A 13109-nucleotide genomic window follows, 5' to 3' on the forward strand; every position below is an offset into this window, starting at 1 on the left:
ACCCCAAATCGGGAGATCGGTCTATATGGGGGCTATACCAAAATATGGACCGATACTCACAATTTTTGGCACACGTATTTGTGATCCTACAATACCTCTATATTTCCAATTTCAGGTAAATTTAATAAAAACTGCGATTTCTATAAGCCCAAGAAGTAAAATCGGGAGATCGGTCTATATGGGGGCTATACCAAAATATGGACCGATACTCACAATTTTTGGCACACATATTTGTGGTCCTACAATACCTCTAGATTTCCAATTTCAGATAAATTGAATAAAAACTGCGGTTTCTATAAGCCCAAGAAGTAAAATCGGGAGATCGGTCTATATGGGGGCTATACCAAAATATGGACCGATACTCAAAATTTTTGGCACACGTATTTGTGGTCCTACAATACCTCTAGATTTCCAATTTCAGATAAATTGAATAAAAACTGCGTTTTCTATAAGCCCAAGAAGTAAAATCGGGAGATCGGTCTATATGGGGGCTATACCAAAATATGGACCGATACTCACAATTTTTGGCACACGTATTTGTGGTCCTACAATACCTCTAGATTTCCAATTTCAGGTAAATTGAATAAAAACTGCGGTTTCTATAAGCCCAAGAAGTAAAATCGGGAGATCGGTCTATATGGGGGCTATACCAAAACGTGGACCGATACTCACCATTTTTGGCACACCTCTTTGTGACCTGAAAATACCTCCAGATTTCAAATTTCAGGCAAATTGGATAAAAACTACGATTTCTATAAGCCCAAGACCCCAAATCGGGAGGTCGGTTTATATGGGGACTATATCAAAACCTGGACCGATATAGCCCATCTTCGAACTTGACCTGCCTGCAGACAAAAGACGAGCTTGTGCAAAATTTCAGCACGATTGCTTCATTATTGAAGACTGTAGCGTGATTACAACAGACAGACAGACAGACAGACAGACAGACGGACAGACGGACATCGTTATATCGTCTTAGAATTTCTCCCTGATCAAGAATATATATACTTTATATAGTCGGAAATCGATATTTCGATGTGTTACAAACGGAATGACAAACTTATTATACCCCCGTCACCATTCTATGGTGGTGGGTATAAAAACTGGAGAACTCGTTTGAAGAATAATGGCGGAGAAAATGAAGCACTACTTCAGCACAAATAACAAGATTAGCTCTTCCACTTTACTTAAAAAAAGTCGCTGAGGCCCCCTCTCCGACGGAATATCGGAAAATAAAGTAGAGCATCTTTGTCTAGACGCATTATCCCCACAGATAAAATAGCTATGGCAACACTGAGGGCTACTGTTAACATACGACAACTACCACGAACTCTCATATTACGATGCACAGTTTGTTTTGTATCGAAAACAAAGAAGAAATGTCGCTGTCTTCTGTTAACTTGGTCAGTTGCTGAAGTTGACGTTGGCTGCACTACCACAATAAACCTCATCAATGTTAAGAGTTGTTGTTGTTGTTATTATTATGGCTTATGTTGTGAGCAGTGACGCATGCGTTGTGCTTTTAAAGTTTTATTCGCTTCAGTTACACACCAACCACGAAACGCTACGGTAATCGTGTGAAGTTACGACGGTTGTAAAAAATCACTCAGACGTTCGCTTTCTTACGAATAGCGCCCGGAATTGTTATTGTTGTTTTAATTTGCTTGTTTGTTTGGTCAACGACGGCGCAATTGTGGAAGCTCCCTTATTAAGGAGTAGTGAACAAAAAAACAAGCAAACAAAAAGGAATTCAAATAGAGAGTGTGAGAAGTAAAAAATAAGGAGAATTACCTAACAGGTGTTTAGATTGTGTTGAATGAATTCAGTCGATTGTTGTTTTAAGGCAACATTGCTAGAGTGTTCGAGAGAAAAAAGGAAGAAAGAAATACAAAAGAAAATTTTCAAAGTTCAAACAGAATAGTTGTGACCAAAAAAAAAAGAAAAATACCAAACAAAAAAAAATTGCAAAATGATAAATCAATTGTTGTCTGTTACTGTAGCATGATAAACCCTATTCCCCTCACCATCGCTTATGTTGCATTCATTATTAGAAGAAAAGTAACCAGTCTACAGTGTTTTAGCATGGAATAGTTTTTTTTCTTCTTCTTTTTACGTTGGTGTTGTTGTTAAGTATATATCATAGTGAGCGAGCGAGCGAGTTTATTGTGAAGGCGCATTCGGTCTATCAATTGTGTGGTGTACGTAAAAAACGCAAAATAAAAATACAACAAAATTATTGCATTACCGCCAACACAGCCATCGCATGTACATATACAGTGGTATGTATATGCTGTAAATATGAAATTGCGTTTGTATAAATCCTTGAAATTGTAACAAAATATTTGCAATGGAATTCACACATATGTGAATATGAAATCAAATGAAGTGAAAACAAATTGTATTTATTTTGTATTTTACTTTGAATGTTAAACAAAATTGAATTTCTCATCGAATAATAAATCCGTTGGCTCTAGGAATAGCTGTTGTTAAATGAAATGAAAAGGTGAGTATTTAAAATAATGCATTTTTGCTACATGAAAAATTGCTATCAATTACAAAAAGAAAAAAAAAATATAACCATATGCGAACAGCAAAATAGTATAATTTAATTTATTTCCATGGCAAGCATATAATACATTTTCCATGCGCAGTAAAAAAAAAGCTAGTTGGACGATTACAGAATGCTGTAGTAATCTAGAACTAGAAAGGACTCTTAATTATACTCTTCACCAGTGATGGAAAATGCAGTACTATAGTACTTTTTTTCACCCTAGTCAGTACCGTAGTACCCCCGCGAATGATTTAGTACCTTTTGATCCGATATCAGATTTATGGTACAATCGTTTTGACAAAATATTTTAATATTTTGAGAAAGTCTTTAACAAACTTATTTGCTAATAGCCTTTTATAAATTAGGCAAAACAGACAAGGTTATGTTAAAGTGGCAGCCCGATTAAGTTTCAGGCTCACTTAGACTATTCAGTCCATTGTGATACCACATTTAACTAAAAGTACCTATTACATATGGGCACTTCTAGTTTTAACCACTGAACCTTCTCTATTATTTTCTTTTGTTGAACCAACCAGATTGTTCATGTGGGAAGAAAATCTCGATTTTGTAAACGCTATTGTCAAGAATACGATTTTCATGAATGAATGTTTTTAGTAGAAAAAAAAAGCATGTGATTCTATATTATGCTTCCATACGAACACTTTCTAGATACGAAGTTATCGATCGCGTACTAAAATAATGCGAACCATTACAGTCTCGGTCGAAACTTTAAACAAAAATAAACTACCGACATTTGGAGAAAATCTTACCAAAAACTACCAAACAAATATTGTTTTGCAAAAAATTTATTTCTTTAATTTTATTTAATTTTTGTAGAAAATTTTGTCAAAATTTTATTTCTGTAGAAAATTTCATCAAAATTTTATTTCTATAGAAAATTTTGTCAAAATTTAGCTCTATAGAAAATTTTTCCAAAACTTTATTTGTATAGAAAATTTTGTCATATTTTTATTTCTATAGAAATTTTTGCCAAAATTTAATTTCTTTAGACAATTTTTAATTTTATTTCGGTAGAAATTTTGTTTCTATAGGAAATTTTCTTTTACAAAATTTAGCAAAAATTTTATTTCTATAGAAAGTTATCACAAAATTTTTTTCTATATAAAATTTTTACAAAATTTTTGCATAAATTTGTATCTATAAAATGTTTTTTAAAGTTTATTTCTCTACCAAATTTTGGAAAAAATTTATTTCTATAGAAAATTTTGTTAAAATTTTATTTCTATAGAAGATTTTCTCAAGATTTTATTTATATAGAAATGTTTGTAAAGATTTTATTTCTACAGAAAATTTTATAAAATTTTTAAAAATTTTGAAAAATGACCTTTTCGGAAGGTTTAAGTGTGGTTCACTTTGGGTTGAGTGAACTGCCTGAATTTATTCTGATAATTGGTTGATAGTTTTGCAGCAAGTAGAGGATGCTGATGAGGAATGTGGTAATTCCGAAACGTGCGTCCATCCAACCATCTTACAGTCTATAGGGCTTTGCCCAAATAAATTTGACAAAATTCTTTTCCTCTTTTGGTTAAGCGACTCTTATAGTTTAGTCAACACAATGGTTTTGAAGCTGTGATCAAAACAACAAATATGAATGAAGTACAAACCAACAATAAAAAAACAAACAAAATTTTATTTGTATAACAAATTTTGTCAAAATTTTATATCTATCGAAAATTTGGCAACATTTTATGTCTGTAGAAAATTTTGTAAAAATTTTATTTTTATAGAAAATTTTGCCAAAATTTAATTTCTATAGAAAATTTTGTCAAAATTTAATTTCTATAGAATATTTTGTCAAAATTTTATTTTTGTAGAAAATTTTGTCAACATTTTATTTCTATAGAAAATTTTGTTAAAATTTTATATTAACTTTGTCATTCCGTTTGTAACACATTGAAATATTGTTCTAAGACCCCATAAAGTATATATATTCTGGCTCGTGATGAAATTCTGAGTCGATCTACTATGTTAAGCATGTCCGTCCTTCCGTCTGTTGAAATCACGCTAACTTTCGAACAAAACAAGCAATCGACTTGAAACTTGGCATAAGTAGTTGTTATTGATGTAGGTCGGATGGTATTGTAAATGGGCCATATTGGACCACTTTTGCGTACAGTCCCCATATAAACCGACCACCAGATTTGGCTTGGGGAGGCTCTTAAAGAAGCAAAATTCATCCGATTCGGTTGAAATTTGGTATGTGGGATACGTACATAGTTTGTAATAACCATGCAAAAATTGATCCATATCGGCCTATAATTATATATAGCCCCCATATAAACCGATCCCTAGATTTTACTTCCGCAGCATCTTGGAGGAGCACAATTCATCCGATGCGGTTGAAATTTGGTACGTTGGGTATGTATATAGTCTCTAATAACCATGCAAAAATTGGTCCATATCGGTCCATAATTATATAAAGCCCCCATATAAACCGATCCCTACATTTGACCTCCGGAGCCTCTTGGAGGAGCAAAATTCATTCGATCCGGTTGAAATTTGGTACGTGGGGTACGTATATAGTCTCCAATAACCATGCAAAAATTGGTCCATAATTATATATAGCACCCATATAAACCGATCCCCAGATTTGAGCTTCTTGGAGGAGCAAGCATATGATCTTTAACAACCATGCCAAAATTGATCCATATCGGTCCAAAATCATTTATAGCCCCCATATAAACCGATGCTCAGATTTGGTTTTGGAGCCTCTTGGAGGAGCAAATTTCATCCAATTTAGTTGAGATTTGGCACATTGTGCTAGTATATGGCCGCTAACAACTATGCCTAACTAAGTCCATATCGGTCTATAATTATATATAGCCCTCAGATAAACCGATCCCCAATTACACAAAAATTGTCCATATTGGTTCATAATTGTATAATGTGTGTGAAGATAAATTCGAATTTAAAATTGCGGCAGAGGCCTTAGCCGAGACACAAACCAGCACCTTCAATGTAATTTTAAATTCGAATTTAATTTTTTAAATTCGAATTTAATTTTACAAATATATCCTTTTTTGAAAACGCTAAGAATTTTTAAATGGAATTTGATAGAATTCGTTAAAGACGGCCCTGAGTATCCTTAATTTGAACAAATTTCATCACAAAAATAACTTAGAAACCGGCAAAATTAAAATTTTGTTTAACAAAAAAGGGACCATTGTGCGAAAACCGTTCGGGGTTCCAAAACGAAACTACCACCATTGGATAGGGATTAGTGCGTACTATTCATATTCGAAATAATTTCATTAGAAAAGTATTTCATAAAGCGGAAAATTGAAAAATATTTTCCGAGTGAATTTACATCAACTGGGCCACTGTGCGAAAACCGTTCGGGGTTCCAAAACGAAACCACCACCATTGGATAGGTCTTAGTGCGCACTATTCAAATTCGAAATAATTTCATTAGAAAAGTATTTCAGAAAGCGGAAAATTGCAAAATATTTTCCGACTGAATTTACACCAAAAGGGCCACTGTGCGAAAACCGTTCGGGGTTCCAAAACGAAACTACCACCATTGGATAGGGGTTAGTGCGCACTATTCAAATTCGAAATAATTTCATTAGAAAAGTATTTCTGAAAGCGGGAAATTGGAAAATATTTTCCGGGTCAATTTTCACAAATGAGGCCACTGTGCGAAAACCGTTCGGGGTTCCAGCTTTAACACCCACAAAATTCTTCACTATATATAGATATTATTAAATTTTAAAGTTTTAGTTAAATGTTAAAGAAACTTTTCTATATATTGTCAATATTCTTTTTTGTATACACACAAGGATTTTTAATTGATACACTTAATTATTTAATTGAAATGTCTTAAATCATGAAAATGACATTAAAAATATACTTGATTAAAAAATTAATTTCAATTAATTTTTGAAATGATTCAATTGAAAATTTAATTGATGTTGATTGCAATTTCAATTAATTTTTCATTAAAAAAGGACCTATTTTCAATAACATTCTTAACTGACTTAGTGGTTTTAATTTGATTAAAAAATTGTTTTTTTTTAATAAATTTTTAGTTAAAAATTAAAAAAAAAAAATACATCACTTTGTCAATTACATAGTCTTCCGAGTTTGATTAAAAAGTTAATTGTATCAATTAGTTTTTTATTGAAAATTTTTAAGATTATGAATTAACTTTATGTTTCCATTTTGAAATTAATTGTATCAATTAATTTATTAATTGGAAAAATTTTCAACTTCTATCAAATGTGTTGGTGATATTTTTTTCTGTGTAGGACTCACACTTTGGGAACAGGTGATATTTATCAATAAACTTTTATGTTCACTAGGTTTAAATGCGAAGAAGTAAAATTTTGCAATAACATACTTTTACAAGAGAAAATATCGCAAAATTAATTGCTACAATCAATTTTTAATTAAAATTGTTTCTAACACGAAAATGATAATATCAATCATCTATAACAAATATAAAATTAGTTGTTCCAATTAAATTTTGTAATAGATTTTTATTTTAATTAAATAAATAATGGAATCAATTAAATTGTGATGAAATAGATTTTAAATTAAATTATTAAATAAAACTTTAATTTAAAATATATTTTTCATATTCAGCATCCGTCTGTGGATTTGCAAACAATTAGCAATGCTAACACTTTCAAAATAAAATTAAATAATTTCTTAAGACTCGGCTATAAAAAGGAGGTCCCTTGTCATTGAGCTTAACATGGAATCGGGCAGCACTCAGTGATAAGAGAGAAGTTCACCAATGTGGTATCACAATGGACTGTATAGTCTAAGTGAGCCTGATACATCGGGCTGCCACCTAACCTAACCTAACCTAACCTAACCTAATCTCGCAGTAATTCTTAGTAATTTATAAATTTCGTATATATCATTGTACCTATTTATACATACACTTTTTTTGTTAATTTAACATTATTTTTCATTGTTTTGTGACAAAATTACATTCTGTATCACAACTTGAAACTAGTACTGCCACTTATAAGATGTAAATCTTGTTGTGCTGGTTTTTCAAATAAAATAAAATAACTAAATAAAAAATAAAATAAATTACTCATTTATAATTATTTAAACTAAAAAAATAATAGTATTTTTCAATTGGATCAATTAATTTCGTGATAAAAAAAAATTTAAAAAAAATTGTGCAAAAAACTAAACATTAATTAATTATATATTGCAACCAAGTATTTCAACATTTTCGATTATATTTTGCATTGAAAATATTTCTTATTCAATAAAAATTGTTTAATTATTTTCTTTTTTTTAATTTTGTAATATAATTTTGAAATATTTTTTCTGTGCAAACATTTCACTTTAAGGTTTCTTTTAATTTCATAACAGTGCATACACAGAAAAAATACCACCAAAATATTTCCAGTTAAACTTTTACTTGAATTTAAAAAAATATACAATAAAAATTTAATTGTTTCAACAAATTTTTAAATTGAAATAAAAATCAATCAAAAAAATAATTGTATCAATTATTTTTTTTAATTGGAACAATTAATTTTTTAATTGATACTATCATTTCAATGATTTAAGACATTTCAATAAAAAACAAATTTGATCAATTACTTTTGTGATTGAATACAAAAAATATTTCTTTTTCTCTGTATGACTGAACATAAGATGGCTTTTTCGTTTACAATTGTGGTTGGATTTTTTTTGTGGAATTTGTGAATATGAAAATATTTATATAGAAACTACAATAATTATTTCTACTAAATTTTCAATTATAATTTTAATTGCACTTGTATTTTTTTTCTGATTCAATCTCGAAATTAATTGATCCAATTAATATTCTAATTGAAATTGATTCAATCAAAGAATTAATTTGAAATAAAAAATATTCTTGGTTAAAAAGTAATTGTTTTCTTGGCACTTTCACTTCATTTTTAATTGCTTCAATTAAAAATTTGATTGATTTTGGTAGAAAACTCATTTTTTTTATTTGAGACAATCCATTGAATAATTTTTTGTTATTTATTTATGTTATAATTATTTCGCCAGTCGAAGAAATATTTTTTTGCAATTGTTTAAGAGTTTCACTCGGAAAATATTTTCCAAATTTCCGCTTTCTGAAATACTTTTCTAATGAAATTATTTCGAATTTGAATAGTGCGCACTAACCCCTATCCAATGGTGGTAGTTTCGTTTTGGAACCCCGAACGGTTTTCGCACAGTGGCCCTTTTGGTGTAAATTCAGTCGGAAAATATTTTGCAATTTTCCGCTTTCTGAAATACTTTTCTAATGAAATTATTTCGAATTTGAATAGTGCGCACTAAGACCTATCCAATGGTGGTAGTTTCGTTTTGGAACCCAGAACCGTTTTCGCACAGTGGCCCCGTTGATGTAAATTCACTCGGAAAATATTTTTCAATTTTCCGCTTTCTGAAATACTTTTCTAATGAAATTATCTCGAATTTGAATAGTACGCACTAAGACCTATCCAATGGTGGTAATTTCGTTTTGGAACCCCGAAGGGTTTTCGCACTGTGGCCTCATTTGTGTAAATTCACCCAAAAAATATTTTCCAATTTTCCGCTTTCTAAAATACTGTTCTAATGAAATTATCTCGAATTTGAATAGTAAGCACTAACCCCTATCCAATGGTGGTAGCAATGGTTAGCATGCCCGCCTTGCATACACAAGGTCGTGGGTTCGATTCCTGCTACGACCGAACACCAAAAAGTTTTTCAGCGGTGGATTACCCACCTCAGTAATGCTGGTGACATTTCTGAGGGTTTCAAAGCTTCTCTAAGTGGTTTCACTGGAATGTGGAACGCCGTTCGGACTCGGCTATAAAAAGGAGGTCCCTTGTCATTGAGCTTAACATGGAATCGGGCAGCACTCAGTGATAAGAGAGAAGTTCACCACTGTGGTATCACAATGGACTGAATAGTCTAAGTGAGCCTGATACATCGGGCTGCCACATAACCTAACCTAACCTAATGGTGGTAGTTTCGTTTTGGAACCCCGAACGGTTTTCGCACAATGGTCCCTGTTTTGTTAAACAAAATTTTAATTTTGCCGGTTTCTAAGTTATTTTTGTGATGAAATTTGTTCAAATTAAGGATACTCAGGGCCGTCTTTAACGAATTCTATCAAATTCCACTTAAAAATTCTTAGCGTTTTCAAAAAAATGATATATTTGTAAAATTAAATTCGAATTTAAAAAATTAAATTCGAATTTAAAATTACAATGAAGGTGCTGGTTTGTGTCTCGGCTAAGGCCTCTGCCGCAATTTTAAATTCGAATTTATCTTCACACACATAATTGTATATAGCCCCCATGTAAATCGACCCCCATATTTCGATTCTGGCTCTCTAATTAACGCGCAAATTTCATACCGGTTCGTAATTATTTGTGAATTTCCCTATGTTATGGTTAGGTTAGGTTAGGTGGCAATCCGATGTATCAGGCTCACTTAGACTATTCAGTCCATTGTGATACCACATTGGTGAACTTCCCTATATATATATATAGGCCAAGAACTGAATTATATACGTATATAATCTGCCTTTTTTTGTCTAATATATACCACGTATGGACTAACTTACAATTTAGAAGACGATGTCAAGAAGAATTAAGATACCTTGCCATCGGTAAGTGTTACCACAACCCAAGTAATTCGATGGTGGATGACAGTCTTTCGTAGAACTTTCTACGCAATCCATGGTGGAAGGTACATAAGATTCGGCCTGGCCGAACTTACGGCCATATATACTTGTTCAGTGTTTATATTGCTGAAGGTTCGACTAGTCCGAGTCTTATGTACCGTCCACCATGGACTGCGTTCAAAATTCTCAAAAAATTCAAACATTTTTGGAATTTATGTAAGAAAATTCCTTTGGTATTCGGTCGAGCAGGAATTGAAACCTCGACCCAGGCTGGCCTACTAACGATTGCTCTACGGTGGTTAAATAAATGTATGCTACTGTTACATAAATTTTCTTTACACCAGCTCGTGGGCGCCATAAACTATGCTCTATAAATATAATTGCTTAACTGTGTGTGTTGCTTGTGCGTTGATGGTTATAGCGATAATTGTCTGTTGATGACAATAACAGCTTATGTAGTTCAGTGGATAGTACACACAAAAAAATTTCACGAAAATTTTTCCAGTTAAAATTTTAATTGAGTTTTAAAAAATATTCAATTAAAAATTTATTTGATTCAACAATTTTTTTTTAATTGAAACAAAAATCAATCACAAAAATAGTAGTATCAATTAATTTTTTAATTGGATCAATTAACTTTTTAATTGACCTTCAATTAATTTTTTAATTGATACTATCATTTCTGTGATTGAAGACATTTCAATTAAAAATTAATTGGATCAATTAATTTCGTGATTGAATCAGAACATTTTTTTTTGTGTGTATGTAGGCTTACAAACTGTATTGTCTGCGGTTTGAGCCTCCGCAGAGAAAGAAGAGTTTTCTTATGATAAACCAAGTTTTACACAAGCACAGTTTTCTTTTGACGGTAAAGAATTTTCTGTAAAGGCAAATAAAACGGATTAGGTACAATCGTTGAATCTCATATCAAATTTGTTTTGCCTTTTTTTGCCTAAAAAAAAATACTTCATCAGCAAGAGGAATTTCGATTGTCAAAATTTCGTTGCTGCACTCAAAAAGAAGTTTACTTGGATCCAAAGATTTTTCTTAATTAAAAAAAAAAAAAAAAACTTTAAACTATAGACGCTAAATCCTCAAAATAAGTCTTAGCCTATATTTGAAGCGTTTTTATCTTAAATCTAAAGTTTCAATATTTCAGCTAATTTAAGGACAATTTCTTTAAATCAAAAATGTGTTTCTTTACTTTAAGGAAAATAAGCCTTAGTTCAAAGACATGCGACTTTAACGGAATGATGCAAATTTACAAAATTTGTGTCCTAAATTTAATGCAAAAAATTTGTGAAGCAAAGATTACAAACTTTATTTTAATTAAAATTTCATTATTTTAAAGAAATTTGTCCTTAATATTTTGTAAATTTCGCAACCTAAAATTAAGGTTGCGTAATCTTTAATATCACGTCAATATTTTTTTCAGTGTGAGGAAAGTATTTATTCTTTGGGTGCGTATAAGTCTGCGATTCAGGCCCTTCGTAAATACTTGGTAGTCCTACTGGGTTTTATGCTTCTCTTATCCCAAAAAGGCATATGCGATGATGATTTGTGTAATTTAGTTAACATTCTTGTGCCAATAAACTTAAGTCCCACAACAAAAACAAAGCATGGACCATTTGTGAAGAAACCATTCTAATGGATTCTCACGAAACCATAGTAGCTAACATAGAATGATGGTGATGTTTAAACAAAAACGCTAATTACATATTTAGGAAAATTTGCAAACATGGAAGACGGCGACGATGACGTAGCATCGCAGGCAAATAGATTTCTTAATGATCTCAGTGTGAGACTTTATTAAAATGACTTCTGACCCAGGAGGACTGGGTAGTGAAGAATTTGTGCGTTTTAATTGTTTGTGCTCAAAATCGAAGTTATCATCATAATTAGGTATTTACTCAATTTCCATTTCAAATAGTTCAGACCACAAAGAACCTATTATGTGCAAAACGAGTTGAAAGTTTTGTTATTAATTAATATAATCAATCATTGCGAATTTGCGAATTTGCGAATTCGAATGATTTTCAATTATTTACTTTGACTTTCTTTTAAAGGTAGAGGGAATTTTGAGGGAGAGGGAATCCATTGACTTCAGAAAAATGTGGTTTGTATGTTGCGAAAAATATTTTCCGTAATTTATGGACAATAATGTCCTGTTTTTGTATATCATATGATAGCTTTCTTTTGTGTTTCAAACCAAAAAAATTTGATTTTGGTTCCTCGATGTCGACAAGCAAATCACTCCATATTTCGTTGTCGATTCGTAAGCGAACGTATACAATATGTGTCAAGAAAAAAAATAAAAACATTGTTACAATTTTAATAATTTCTCGGCCCAAAAATTTGAAAATACGCATTTTTGATAATCAATGTATTCTCATACAAACGAACCGAACTTTCAAAACTACAGAAACCCAAATTGATTTGAATTTGAGTGACTGCTTTTCTATCGGCTGGTACCCAGTTTCAGTATGTCGAACGAAAACCCAGTCGATAGAAGTTTGAATTATCAAAAATGAGTATTTTCAAACTTTTAGCTTGAGAATTCATTCAAATGTTAACAATCTTGACACCTACACGCAAAAAATAATTCTTTCCTCCGAAACGAAATTTTAGACACACAAAGATCGTTTCTCATTTGCTTTTCGCTGTAAGGAAGTTTTTTTTTTGGAAGAAAAGTATATACTTTTTGTGATAAACGTTTATTCTTTTCCAGGATGTAAAAACAATTTCATAAAGACTAACTAAAAAAAAAAACAGTAATTTTTGGCTAATTGCATATTCCCCCACATCTTTCTCACTTCCACGAGGTTTTTTTGTTCTTAGCACAAACAATGTAGAAGAAATTATTCGATTTATAATTTTACCTTTCGCGTGGACGGAGAATCGAACCGCGGACCTTGCAATTTG

At 31.4% G+C, this 13109-nt stretch overlaps 1 protein-coding gene across 1 annotated transcript in view; it reads left to right on the forward strand.

Moving 5' to 3' along the window:
• The first annotated feature begins 1571 nt into the window (after positions 1-1571).
• Positions 1572-13109, forward strand: part of LOC142234922 (uncharacterized) — a 316873-nt gene continuing 305335 nt past the window's right edge. The window contains exon 1 of the mRNA XM_075306133.1: positions 1572-2503. The gene's annotated coding sequence lies outside the window, so the exon portion shown is untranslated. The remainder of the gene's footprint in view (positions 2504-13109) is intronic.

Source organism: Haematobia irritans, chromosome 4 (assembly GCF_050003625.1).
Source record: "Haematobia irritans isolate KBUSLIRL chromosome 4, ASM5000362v1, whole genome shotgun sequence".
Lineage (NCBI taxonomy): Eukaryota > Metazoa > Arthropoda > Insecta > Diptera > Muscidae > Haematobia > Haematobia irritans.